The 13207-nt window shown below is 42.1% G+C and overlaps 1 long non-coding RNA gene across 4 annotated transcripts; it reads left to right on the top strand.

The window, feature by feature from the left end:
• The first annotated feature begins 3046 nt into the window (after window positions 1–3046).
• Window positions 3047–7276, top strand: LOC123431904. 4 transcript variants are annotated; one of them, XR_006623524.1, is made up of 5 exons: window positions 3048–3346; window positions 3433–4391; window positions 4504–4682; window positions 4930–6416; window positions 6975–7276. It is a non-coding gene; the product is annotated as an uncharacterized LOC123431904 (long non-coding RNA). The 4 variants fall into 4 exon arrangements; XR_006623518.1 differs by having other exon boundaries at window positions 3047–3346; window positions 3433–4682; XR_006623530.1 differs by lacking the exon at window positions 4504–4682 and having other exon boundaries at window positions 3433–3624; window positions 4930–6450.
• The last annotated feature ends 5931 nt before the right edge of the window (window positions 7277–13207 follow it).

The raw sequence follows: 13207 nt of genomic DNA, 5'->3' as shown, positions 1-13207 counted from the left end.
CTCGGTTCGGTCCTATTATGCCAGGTGTTATGGTTGTTCATTTGATTGGTTCTGGTCCTCCTAGTTGTTGGCCTCTGACCGGGCGGGGTTGGTGTTGTTTGTTTTCCGTCTACCCATCTTGTATATCTAGAAGTTTGCCTCAACTCAATAATGTTACTACACGGGGTATGTTGTTCTCATTGGAGATCAAATGATTACTTCATAGACCGGGGTCGGACGTGCCCGTTTTGTGGGAATCGACATTAATTGTTCATCTATCCGGATTGTCTCCACTCGAGAGAGTAGACCTTGTCTAGATTGGTCTATAATGAATGTACCCATATTAAGATATTTCTAATGGTCAAACCAACCTACACAACCTCACGTAAACTCTCATTATAGGCAGTAAAAAAAGTTAAAAAAAACAGGAAAACCAAACTCTTCCCCGTTTAGTATCGTTACTTACTAGGGCCCTGTTTGGATACTCTAACTTACCTAGAGGTTAGAGTTAGTTTCTAACTTGTGAATAACCTTTAACTAACTCTAGCCAAAGGTGGTGTTTGGATGAGAAGGTTAGATTGACAATAAATGCAGATTTGGCTCCTTTAAACCCTCTTTCCAGCCGTATTTGGTGCCGCGACGGCCGAGTTGGTGCGCTGCCGAACGTCGCCGCCTGCCCCCGTCGACGACCCGTCGAGAAACACGCCCGTCGAAAAACACCCCATCCCATCGGCCCTGATATTTATCGTTGTGCTTCGCTTACCAATTCTCCTCCGCCTCACCGATTCCCAAACTTCCTATGAAGAAACTTAACCTAAACCCACACTTTACTTATAACTTTGATGATTTGCCCCTTCCTCCCTCCCTCCCTCACCTTAAGGCTGTGTTTGGTTAAGCTGCAGATTCTGTAAAAGCTGTTGTGAGCTGTGAGCTGTGAAAAAGCTGCCGTGAACTTTCAGCTGTGGAAAAGCTGGAAGTTGTTTGGCTGAAACAAATGTAAAACCGTATATTCACTGTGAATTGTCTGTAATGACCCTAGACAACGAGTCATTCTTTTTATGTGCAACTTGATCGTAAAATGGTGATGTTTACATTGGTAGGCAATTGAACGACCGTTTTGCAAAGAAAAATTATGAAAATTGAGATGATTCACAACTAACATATACAAATTCAACGATTATACTTTCATGTTGCATGTTACATATAAATATATATTCATCCCATAATAATAATACAGAACACATGTACCATAGAATATACATATGGTTCACATGATGATAACCTCCATCAAAGATAGCTAACCTATGTTGCTATCGCAAGACAAGCATCTGCTATCCTACTACGAATAGTATCCATGGTCTCTTCATTCTCGTCCTCTTCAACGGGATCCGCCTGTGTTGCATCACATTTATCAAAACATTTTTCACTCAACTTGCTATCACGAATGAAGTTGTGCAATGCCGTGCAAGCAAAACTTCCTTGAACTTTGTGTGAACCGTCCAAAGCGAGCGTAAAAGAACGGTTTTTTGCTTGAGCAAATGCTTGAGGGCATCCAACAATCCATAAGAACATGGGCAGTGACTCGATTGATGAGACATTACTAGTTGAAGTCAAACCATATGTAGAAACAAGCAAATCATGAAGTGCCATGAAAACTTCTGGATTCATACAAAACATTTTATAGAAGTATCTCGGCCGACCATAACACTCCATTACCCATTCTAGTCCAGTTTGCTTGGTATCTCTGTATGTTTTGTTCAAGTACCGATGAACATAGAGGTTACCTAGGTTTCCCATGATACAAGCCTGATGTGCAAGTTCACCAAGAAGTTTCAGTCCCTCTTGTCCCTTTATGGCGACTTCTTCCTTCCTTCCTTCCATCTACACAAGAATGTAATAATGTTAACACATTCATCATGAACAATATAGAAAAATATTTGGCACAATATTTGGCACAACATAAGCAAATATGATTGATATAAGGAAATAAGGTTCTACAGCATAAGCACATATGGTTCACTACTTGATAATGTTTTACAGTGGAAGCAAATGTAGTTCTACAACATAAGAAAATATGGTTCACAACACGTGCTTCAACATCTCCTCATGTTCTCTCTCCAGAAAATCAAACCTCCCTTCATTTGTTTCAAGAACATTGAAGATATCCCTAAACTCAGGCTTCACTATAAGAGTGTGGGTTGTGTGCATAAGAGCAGTTTTTTTCTTTCACGCCACAATCTTTCACCAACTTCATGACCTCCGAAATGACACAACAGAACAACTCTGAACATTCACAGGAATGACTACAAATCTGAATAGCAAAAAAAATTACATCGAACGAGGGAGAAAGGTGGGTGGGGGAGGAGGAGGGAGGAGGAAGGGGGCCGGTGCATTGGGTTGGGGTGGAGGTGTGAAGGAGGGCCGGTCTCCAACCGGATCTGGGCCACTGGCCGGCCGACCCTGGACGACATGGGATGGGGAGGGGCGGCCAATGTGAGGGAGTTGGGGCGGGGTAGGGGTGGGGGAGAAGGAGGGAGGAGGAAGGGGGCAGACGGGGCCGACCTGCTCGTCGTGGCCGGCAGCTAAAGGCTTGTCCTACCCCGCTGCTCGTGAAGGCCTGCGGTCGCGGCGGACGACCTGCTTGTCGTGGCCGACAGCTGAAGGCTCGTCGTGGCTCGCGGCGGACGACCTTCTCGATAGCGGCGGCGGCTGGGCACGAACCCTAGCCTTGGTGACTCGAGCGGGGGAAGGGGATGAGCGAGAGAACTCGGGCTTGGGTTGGTTAGCGAGGGAATAGGTGCGATACATTTTCACTAGGAAGTGGCATGGTGGGTAAATACAGCAGAACTGCTAGGGAACATCTATTGGTTGGTTTAGAAGCTGGAGAAGTTGGGGTACCGCAGCTGCGGAAATTGCACTAGCACTATAAGGATACCCCTATAAAGCAACATATTTTTTACAACATTTTGACTATATGTTGCAGAATTTCCCATAGATACGGATATAAGCGTTGTAGCATATTGCAGGTTGGCCTTGCCCCTATCGTAGTATACATATGGAAAAAGTAAACAGACGGAATGAGAGAGAGGGAGACACATGAAAAAGGAAGCCCACGATTCCCCTCTTCTCTGCCAGATCACCACCACCTCTTCCTCCACCTCGCCGCCGGATCTCCCCCTCCCCTCCTCCCACCTCGCAGCTCTGGCGGCTGCCGGATCCACCGCATCCCCCAACCTCGAGGTCCCCATCAAACCACGACGCCCTCCGATCCGACTCAATCCGGTGCTTGCGGCCACCCACGACCCTCCCCCTAGGGTTTCGGGTGCCGGCTCCGGTGCCGATGGCCATGGCATCCTCCTCTCATTCGGTGAGTGCATCCCTTCCCCTGGCTACGTCCTCTCTCCCTCCCCCTTCCTCTAACCACTATTATCCTCTTCTCATGTACACGTGCAGGGAGGAACTAGCTGTGTGTGAACTCCACCATGACGCTGCTGATGGTGATGACGTGATGTGCCGCGGCGTCGACGAGGATGTGCTAAGGCGGGAAGTTGAAAGGGAATACATGACCATGAAACTCGATGGCACGGTGCTGGGGGTGGAAGACATGGCCAACACGGCGCTGTATGTGGAGTCAGACGAGGCTAGGTATGTGACCGTGACTTGGACTTCAAATTACCCCATGAGTTAAGGCTGAACCTCCTACGTACCTATGTGTTGGGTAACCACTACTAAACATCTGAATTTATCCAATGCTACCTCACCCAAAAAGCATCAAGATAATTGACCAACCTAGAACTATGGATTTAGTAGCCTCTTTGTTCTGTAGAGTTTTTTTATTATCTATGTCTTGCCTGCTACTTAGATTTAATGGTATGATAGGGAAGGATGCATAAACAGACAACCCCTACATGCACAACACCAGTCACTGCCTTGAACACACGTCCAGAATTAATGCCAAAGATCGATAAATTTGACTCTTGAATCATATGTTCTGAAACAACAGCCAATTATGTTGCAGGGATATGTCGTAGAAGTGTCGTATCGGTGCATGATACTGCACTAGGGGTGATATGCCGGGATACGCGCGAGATACGCTTATCCATCGTAGCACACTTTATCAAATTAAAATAAAGAAAAAAATAAGAGAATACGACTAGGACACGCAGGGATACATCAAGGATATGTAAGGGCATGTTAACACTCGATCTCCAGCCCATCAGAAGGCCTACTCGATGGATAGATAAACCTAATCCCTAGAATCCTTCCTCTCGCTGTAATCTTGAAGTTGACAAATCGCAAGACTAGTTTCAGCGCATCTCCAGACTCCCTTACGTTGCCGCCGCCGACACCTCACAACGCAGTTCATCTCCATTCTCTAAGTCTTCTTCATCCAGAATCTGTACTGTACGCAAGTAAGCTTCGATCCATTGCTTCAAGATATCTATTTTTAAGCATGTTATGGATTAGGATTTAAGGGATAATGAAGTGCATATATTTATCTTAATGTTAGGGAATGTCGTGTAGGTCGAACAACTAATCCTATGTTGCCCGATCTGGGAGTGGGTATGGTATAGTAATGTCGTCCATGATCTGGGAGTGGGTATAAGGTTTTCCCTGTAGTGTTCTGAGGAACACAAGGACTGCATCAAGGAGTTGGCACATGAAAATTAAAAATACAGCAACTTTTTTATATCCATGATCAGGTTACTTTATAAACGTCAATTTTCTAACCCTCTAAATTAATGATTTTTTATGCTGATTTTTTATGTATTTGTACATATACTCATCGTATCCCCATTAGTCTATTTCAAGAAAATGTCGTACGTACTAGTATCCCTGTACCACGTAACATAATTGACAAGCCATCTAAATAGGATTCAGTCGTATTTGAATATGTTTTATCCTTTTTTATAATTGTATTTTTATGGTATCAATTATTCTGTACTGTAGGGAGCTCTCAAACTGCACAGAGTCAAGATTAATGCTATGCTCCCATCAATGATTCCAGCGGAAGATATTTGTAACCTCAAGTGTTATACAAGGTTACTATCGCATTGCTGAATTTAGAGCAGAACACAACCACCAGCCAGCACCCCCCTCTACCATGCATATGCTGAGATCTCAGAGGGTGGTTACTGAGGTAGAAAGAACTGAATGCGACTCCTCAGAAGATTCCACAACACCGTCAAGTTTTTCTGGTGTCTCTTTAGTACAGCAGGCAGGAGCTTTTAGAAATGTTAAATTCTCCCTGCAGATTACAGAAGTTCCCTTTGTTCAAAGCGTATGAACAATATGCAACCTGGTGATGCAGGAGGTGTTGTGAAGTACCTACAGAGCATGCAGTTAAACAATTCGTCTTTCTTTTATGCTGTCCAGCTCGACGAGGATGACAAACTGACCAATATTTTCTGGGCCGATTCCAAATCTAGAGTTGATTTCAGCTACTTCAGTGACGTGGTTTGTTTGGACACACCTACAAGATAAATGCACATGGAAGGCCATTAACTCTCTTCCTTGGAGTGAATCATCACAAGCAAATTTCCATATTTGGCGCTGCTTTGCTTTATGATGAATCAGTGGAATCGTTCAAGTGGTTGTTTGACATGTTCAAGATCGCTACAGATGGAAAGCAGCCAAAAACAATCTTGACAGATCAATCAATTGCAGCAAGTGCTGCCATAAGCGCAGTATGGCCAAGTACAATTCACTGTCTTTGCCCATGGCAAGTGTACCAAAATACTGTCAAACACCTTAATCACATCTTCCAAGGCGCTAAAACATTTGCAAAGGATTTCAGCAGATGTGTCTATGATTATGAGGATGAAGAGGGTTTCTTGGTAGGATGGAGAACCATGCTAGAGAAGTATGATCTAAGAAACAATGAATGGCTTCATGAGTTCTTCAAAGATCGAGATAAATGGGCATCAGCGTACAATCAACATGTATTCACCGCAGATATAAAAAGTTCATTGCAGTTAGAAAGTGTTAGCAATGTCTTGAGAAAGTACCTGAGTCCACAGTTTGATTTCTTGTCTTTCTTCAAGCACTATGAAAGAGTTTTGGACGAGTCTTGTCTTGTCTTTTGGCAATGTTTATGAAACGTGAATGAAGTAAGATGCCAGAAACCAAGTGAAGAAATTGATAGATATTTTATTGGCCTAGCTGTTAAAAACTATATGTAAAAAATATCTTTCTATAATTTTAGTATTAGCAAACTAATTCTGATGATAGTAGTAGATTCGTATAAGCCATTCCATTGGGTAAGGATTCATTCCTTACAGCTGGCTTATACTTAGGTGCTAATTATAGTTTTTGTGTCAATCCATTCTCATTCATTGTATACTTTTAATGATGACAGAGGTTTTTTAATAAATTCTTAGTTGCTACTCATATATGCAGGCCAGCTTCAAGGCTATGAAGCGAAAGACCAAACAAAGGTTTTCACCATGTTTGTTATTTAGCTCAGTAATTGTACATCTACTTCTTTCCCCTATTGTAGTTCTTTTATTTGCACTGGACTTCTTGAAAGATGACAACGTGCAATCATTATTGTAGAGTGGCCATGTTTCTATTTGTATTCCTAAAATAGAATGAAATTTCATTTACATCTTTATAACTTTGTTTCATTAATAAAAAGGTTTGATTATTTAAACATTGCAATTAGGTGGCTTTATCCTCAATTTTCATTGTATCATGTCTTCACTTACATTCAACAAGTACGTAGCTCTTTCTCTAGTTGTAAGATCTGATCCTAAATTTAACCTTGATGGTGCTGAAACTGCGAATGAATTCTGGGCACTTCATGTTCATATGACACTTGTGAAAAATGAATATTTGGTACGGTGTCGCAAAACCTATAATATTCTTGGTAATTCAGAAAAAACAAAGATTGCATTCTGTTTAACATTTGTATGTGAAACATCATGCCTCTATCACTACTTGTGTAATCTCAATGCATTGTGTATTAACAGTTCATTTTCTTATTTACTTTGTAGATTCAGAAGATATATGGATGAGGCAATTATACTTCAATGATGGTGATGGTGTTCTGGTTCATGATGATGATGACAGATGCTTTTAGTTTTAGTTAAGTTAGTAGGGATTTTGTTCCTCTTGGATCATGTTGCTCGATTAAGTTTTTGTTAAGTTGTAGGGATGTTGATGGATGGTTTCAATTTAAGTTTTGTTGTCAAGAGAATATTTACATTATGCATCACATTTGGATGATGTTCCTCCTGTAATATCCCCTATTGTAATCCAAAAGTTTATCCAATATATGATTTCTCTCTTTCGTACATATATTCTCTTATCTTTTGCTCATTTACTATAGATAATGAGAAGCATTATGTGGAACATTAATTTAATTGATGGGAAGAATAAGCGTTGCATATTCTCCGTTGCAGGCAATTAGATTTGGATTCATGTACATTAAGTACAATATATAAAAGTGTTGTAAAATTCTGTTTTATGTGTTGTACTCTTGCAACGGTCCATTTTACCAACGGAAGTATAAGCGTTGCATTATGCGCTAGCAACACTGGATAAGGCAACGCATCTCAAGCCGTTGGTAAAGACACTAACAACGCATATATGGACTTTTAGATACGGAAAAAACCGTTGCTATAGTGGGGGTCCTGTTGTAGTGTAGTAGAAGTTAGAAATTATGGAGAAGCTGCTTCTCACTTCCCCCCTTTGGTTCAGATTTTAGCTTTTTTACTGAGAAGTTGGAATCCAAAGTCCAACCAAACACAACCTAAGATTGATGAATGGAACGAGGACCACTTGGGGCAAATGATCAAACCCAATGTAAAGTGGGGCAAATGATCCAACACTTTATGCGTCATTCCCCAAATTCGCGACGACCGAAGGCGGCGCTTGGAGAAACTCATTTGAAAGTTGTCCAGAGGAACACATTTGAAAGGTGATGAAGATTATGCCAAAATTTGTTTTGCATTTACATGTCGCTTCAACTTCGTGTTGGTTTCATAATCTTTTCACGATATGTTTCTTTATGCGTGTAAATGTGATTTTTTCACCTCTCTTGATGTTATGTTGAGGATTCCGCTGGTCAATAAACAATGCACTATAGTTTCGGTTCGGATTCCGGCTACGAGTTTGTTAAATTTCATAGCGGCAATATTATAACAAATATTATCCACCTTTCTCTTGAAGAGTGTGTGTATGTGGAATTAAACGGGTAGTGATCGCAAGAGCTCCAAAGAGAGAACATATGATACATAGGATTTAAACATAAGCCACATCCAAACTCTTTGCATGTATCATTTTTTGGCATAATGTCGTCACTAAATAAGGAGAGTTTCAACAAACAATGATTAAAAGAATTGTTTGTGAGCCTTGACGAGGCAGCGCTCATGGGTGCTAGCAAGTTACTCTAGTATCACACTGTCTTCACATGCCTTTCACTCCCGTAATATATGTTTTCATTGCAAAAGAAAGGAAAACTTTTTCGTTGTGTTCCCGACAAGCGAGTGCTAGCTATAGGAAGTAGAACAAAATCTACTTTGTTATTTTGTCTAGACTAGAAATAACTTTGTATTGACCATCTTTGCTTCACTAACACTTCCATAATAATCATATCACCGTTACATCTACACTAAGTTTTCACGTGAAGAACTGGATGGCTATTCAAGCGTATCGATCGTAAGTTAACCAAAACCTTCTCATTATTTCGGTTTAAACAACCGAGTTCCTTACGGTTGAATATCTATTTGTTGCTCAAGGGCGACCAATGTTTAAGCTTAGGGAGGTTGATGAGTAATATTTTTGCATTCATGGTATCGTTTCTTAAACCGGATAATCCTGCAATTTATGAGAAAATCACTCTAATATTGTCACCAATAACTAATGAGTGCAAAAAAGATCTATTTTCATACGAAAAGGACTTGAACACGAAATGAATCGTCACTTATGAAACACGAAGAATGGAGGACGAAATAAATGAACTAAAGGCGCAACAAAGAAACTAGTATGTAATACGACATTTGGTACGAGCGCGCGTACCAGTCACCGACGACTCTAGAAGGTCCAACCGATCAACTTTTATAAAAGACTCTACATAAGAATCACAACAGAGAGAGCACCATCAGGGAAGCAGAGCACCAAAACCATCTTCCAACCCTAGTCACCGTCATCACCATAATAAACCTTTTGAAAATATGCTCTAGAAGAAATAACATTGTATTGTTTATTTCCAGATTTACAATTAAGACTATTATATTCTATGCTATAATTGTTATGATCAGGGATATGCAATCCAGTGGAATATTCATATGCATGTGTGAAATGATAAACGCTAAAACCCGATTCCTAGTCTTGCCTTTAGGACTAGCTCAAGTATTGTTTGTGATCATGTTTTCTGGATCTTGGGACATTGTTAATTGTAACTATATTCCCAAAACAACTTTGAGAATATGTCGTTGGAAAAATGATCATATTGAATTAACCAAACTTGTTTGTTGTACTTTGAGATACTATAGTGACAAGTCAACCATTATAACACAGAGAGGGTTAACATATGCTTTAATTCCTTAGACCATGAGAATGTTGCAGTCACTTCTTACTGTACCATGGACTTTGGGGTTGCTCAAACGTCATCTGTAACATGATGACCATAAAAACAACTTCCAATTCGTCAAAAAGTTAGACAAGGGACCATATAGCTCAAGGAGTGGGATTTGGTCTTCCGTGTAACATCCCAATTTTCCTAATTGGGAATGTTTTACATTGTAACTAAGCATCTATGCATATTGATTGAAATAAAGTTGGCATTTGAATTCTTTCAACTTTTGTTTTTACATTTCTATTTTTCCTCACACGAGAAATTCCCGGGGAAATACTCTCTTGCACGCAAGAGAGAGAGCGGAGGAAAATGACCCTCCAAAGTGCGGGTATTTCTGAAATATTGGAGCCAAGAAATACAAAGTTTATTTGCAAAAATATTTGCAAAAAGAAAATAAAGCATTTTGAGGAATTTCTAAAAAAAACAACATTTTTAAAGTTTTTATTTTTGCTTTGGAAAAATGTTATTCGAGTAGAGGATATTTTTCTGATTTTTTTGGTATATAATACTCTATATTAAACATTTGATTTATTTCCTTTTTATTCACTTTTGTTTTCTGTTTCGGAAAAGATATAAAATAGGGAAGTGTTTTTTTAGGCAACCGCCCGAGCGCTTATTAGGCTGTGGGCCGCCACCCCCACAGCCCTGGATCCAAAATCCCGTAATTTCGGCCGCCCTACCCCTCCGAGCCCCCTCCCACCCACTGCCGCGTGCCCCCCCCCCTGGCCGACCCCCTCTCCCCACCGGTCACCTTCCACCTCTCTCCATCCTCTCTTTCCTGACATGCCCGACCCCGAGCCGAGCTCCCCTGGAACCCGGGATCCTCTCGGACCCCTCTCCCTTTCCTTCCCCGCACCCCTCCCCGGCTATAAAAGCCGCCGCACCCCGTTCCCACCGCTACCTCGCCGAGCCGCCGCCCCCCCCCCCCCCTGTCCCATCGCCACCACCGGAGACCCTCCCCTCGCCGGCGACCCTCACCCCGCCGGAGTGCCCAGCCACTGCTGCGGTGAGGCCCTCCTCCTGTTTCTTTTTTTTCTTTTCTTGGTTTTCCCTTAGATCTATATTCTACGGTGTAGATTAGAAGTAGGGTAATTGTTCGGTTTAGCCCAGAAAACCGTCGGTTTTATTTCACTTAACTGTTAGCCAGTAGTTTCTGTTAGCTCACGGCCGTTTGCTCCTAACGTTAGCAACAAACACCCCTTAGCCTATCACAGCGCGCCACGTATACCCCCCCCCCCCCCCCGTCTGTTAGCAAATTAGTTCTTTTTCTGTCTAGTTGCAAAAACAGAAAAGTTTCTGTTTTGTTTTGGCCATAAATTTTGATCCCGAAGTCCAATGATATTGATTCTTGTTCCAGTAGACTCCAATTTTTCTGTAGTTTTTAAAAACATATAATTTGTCTATGTTTGAAATTTTCAAATATAAGTTAGATCAGATTTAGTTTAAACATTGTTTTGCCTATTCCAGGAGTTTAAAAAATGATTTTGAGTTGATTCTTTTTGCTACTGCTTCCTAGTGATTATATCTTACTGTGGTAGAAGTTTCAAAAATTTTAAAGTATTTTTACTGGTGTCTTTAACAGAAACAAGTTTCTGCCTTAGTAACGCGTGTTGAATTCTTTTACTTAGGCCTTAGCAAATCCTTACTTGTGATGTTATTTTTACTTGTTGCTTGATTGTAGTGCTTATGGTGTGTTTTGTGTTTGTATCGGTAGATCATCCGGAGTGCGAAGCGTGTTACTTAGAAGCGCTCGATCAAGACAACTATCATCAAGGCAAGTCATTTTGATCATGTTATTTTCCTATGTTTTCGATGCATGGTAGTTCACCTTTCTTTGCCCAATTGCATGCTGCCTAGGTACTTGGAAATTTTAGTATAAGTTGTAGTATCATGTGGTAGGCACACAACAACCCCGATACTTGGCCCCGGGACGACAATTTTATATTTGCTATGCTTGAGTAGACGGGTTTTCGGTTGAGTGCATAACACGAGTGATGCGAGGTTGATTAAATAATCAAGACCGGTTAAGACAAGATTTTCAAGACCTCGGACGAAATGCAACTCTGGGTGAAGGACGGTTGATCGGCTCCCTGGAGAACCCAGTGGATGCCCGGGATGCTGGAGAGGCCATGACATCCTGCGGAAAGCTTCACCCAGGCTCGAAGAGACGGACGGAGACTTCAAGACTCAAGGCTTACGTGCACAGCCACAAGTCATTATGGGCTCTGTCTTGGTTGGACAACGCGGCGACTCTGGACAGACGGTGCTAGCAGATGTAGAAGAACGGTAGGAATGGATGGGCACCGACAGGGATTCAGAGGGACCCGTTGAAAGACCATGTTTTGATCATCCGGTCTTCAAACACCCTGAAGTGCGAGGACAAACCCGGAGGCGATCAAATCTTGTGGGGAACGTGTGCAAAACTCTGCAGAGTGCCCAACCTAATCGATTAGCCGTGTCCACGGTCATGGACAACTTGAGCCGAAGGCATTGAAATTTCCCCTGAACTCTCGACACAACTTAATAATGATGTGGGTATTAACAACTATTCGGGTACGAGAATTGGTTGGCGGAACCATCTCGTTAACAACAAACAATGTAGTAATAATTTGTTTCCAGCCCCTCTTGTTGTAGGATAAAACTGGCTTTATGCAAAACTCATAGCCCCACCGGCCAAATATGCATGTAGAGATAGTTGATTATTATTTTACTCCTCTCTTTGATGACTTGCCGGCATATTCAATATGCTGACCTACACGGCTGCAACGTATCATGTTGCAGAGTACTTTTCCGACCAGGAGTGAGGCTACGATCTACGCTCAGCGACATGCCCTTGGAGTCGGATGGACTCGTCTACCTGATGCTTCCGCTAGTCTTCGTTAGATATCTCATGAGATAGCCTTCAGCCACTTTATTGTAATCCTTTATTGTAATAAAGTACTCTTTATGAGATTTCGATTAATAAAGCTGTGTGATTGAACTCTTGAATATATACATTATGTACTGAGTGTGTACCAGCATGATCTTGGGATGATACGGAAACACCAGAGGCTTGACTCGTCTTGAGTCGGGTCGCTACAGAAATGGTAATCAGAGCACACGCTGACCATAGGACGTAACCTCTAGGAATGGAAAAGCCTTAGGACGAAAACTATTTTCTTATGTCTATAAATACTCTATTTTCTCTTCTGATCATTTCTGACTTCTCTCCGACTTTCCAATGTTTTAGATGGCCACCTTCATCCCTGTTAAGTTCATGGAGTTTTGCCAGCCCGACGCCACTATGCCTTTCGGAAAGGAGCTGGTGCAGATCACCAAGGACTTGAGGATTGCTCTGCCGACTATCACAGGGAAGCCAACTTCGTCTTACCCGGAGGATTCACGCTACAGGATCGAGGTGCACGTTCCCGGAAGGACATTCGAGCCGCGCACTGAGCTGGTGGATTTCAAGTTCATCGCACCCAACTGGATTCTCGGAAGGGACATGGCGATCCATTGTGCACTCGGACGTGTCAAGGAAGAGTACAAAGGCTGCCCTATTTCTCCAGACCTATTCACCGTATCCCGGAGAAACGAAGACGGAGAAATCATCTCAAGCAAGACCAAGGACGCTCTCCTGTCTTATGCCCAGACCTTGGAGAAGCACAG

This window comes from Hordeum vulgare, chromosome 1H (assembly GCF_904849725.1).
Source record: "Hordeum vulgare subsp. vulgare chromosome 1H, MorexV3_pseudomolecules_assembly, whole genome shotgun sequence".
Lineage (NCBI taxonomy): Eukaryota > Viridiplantae > Streptophyta > Magnoliopsida > Poales > Poaceae > Hordeum > Hordeum vulgare.
This window is presented reverse-complemented; position numbering and strand designations above follow the sequence as displayed.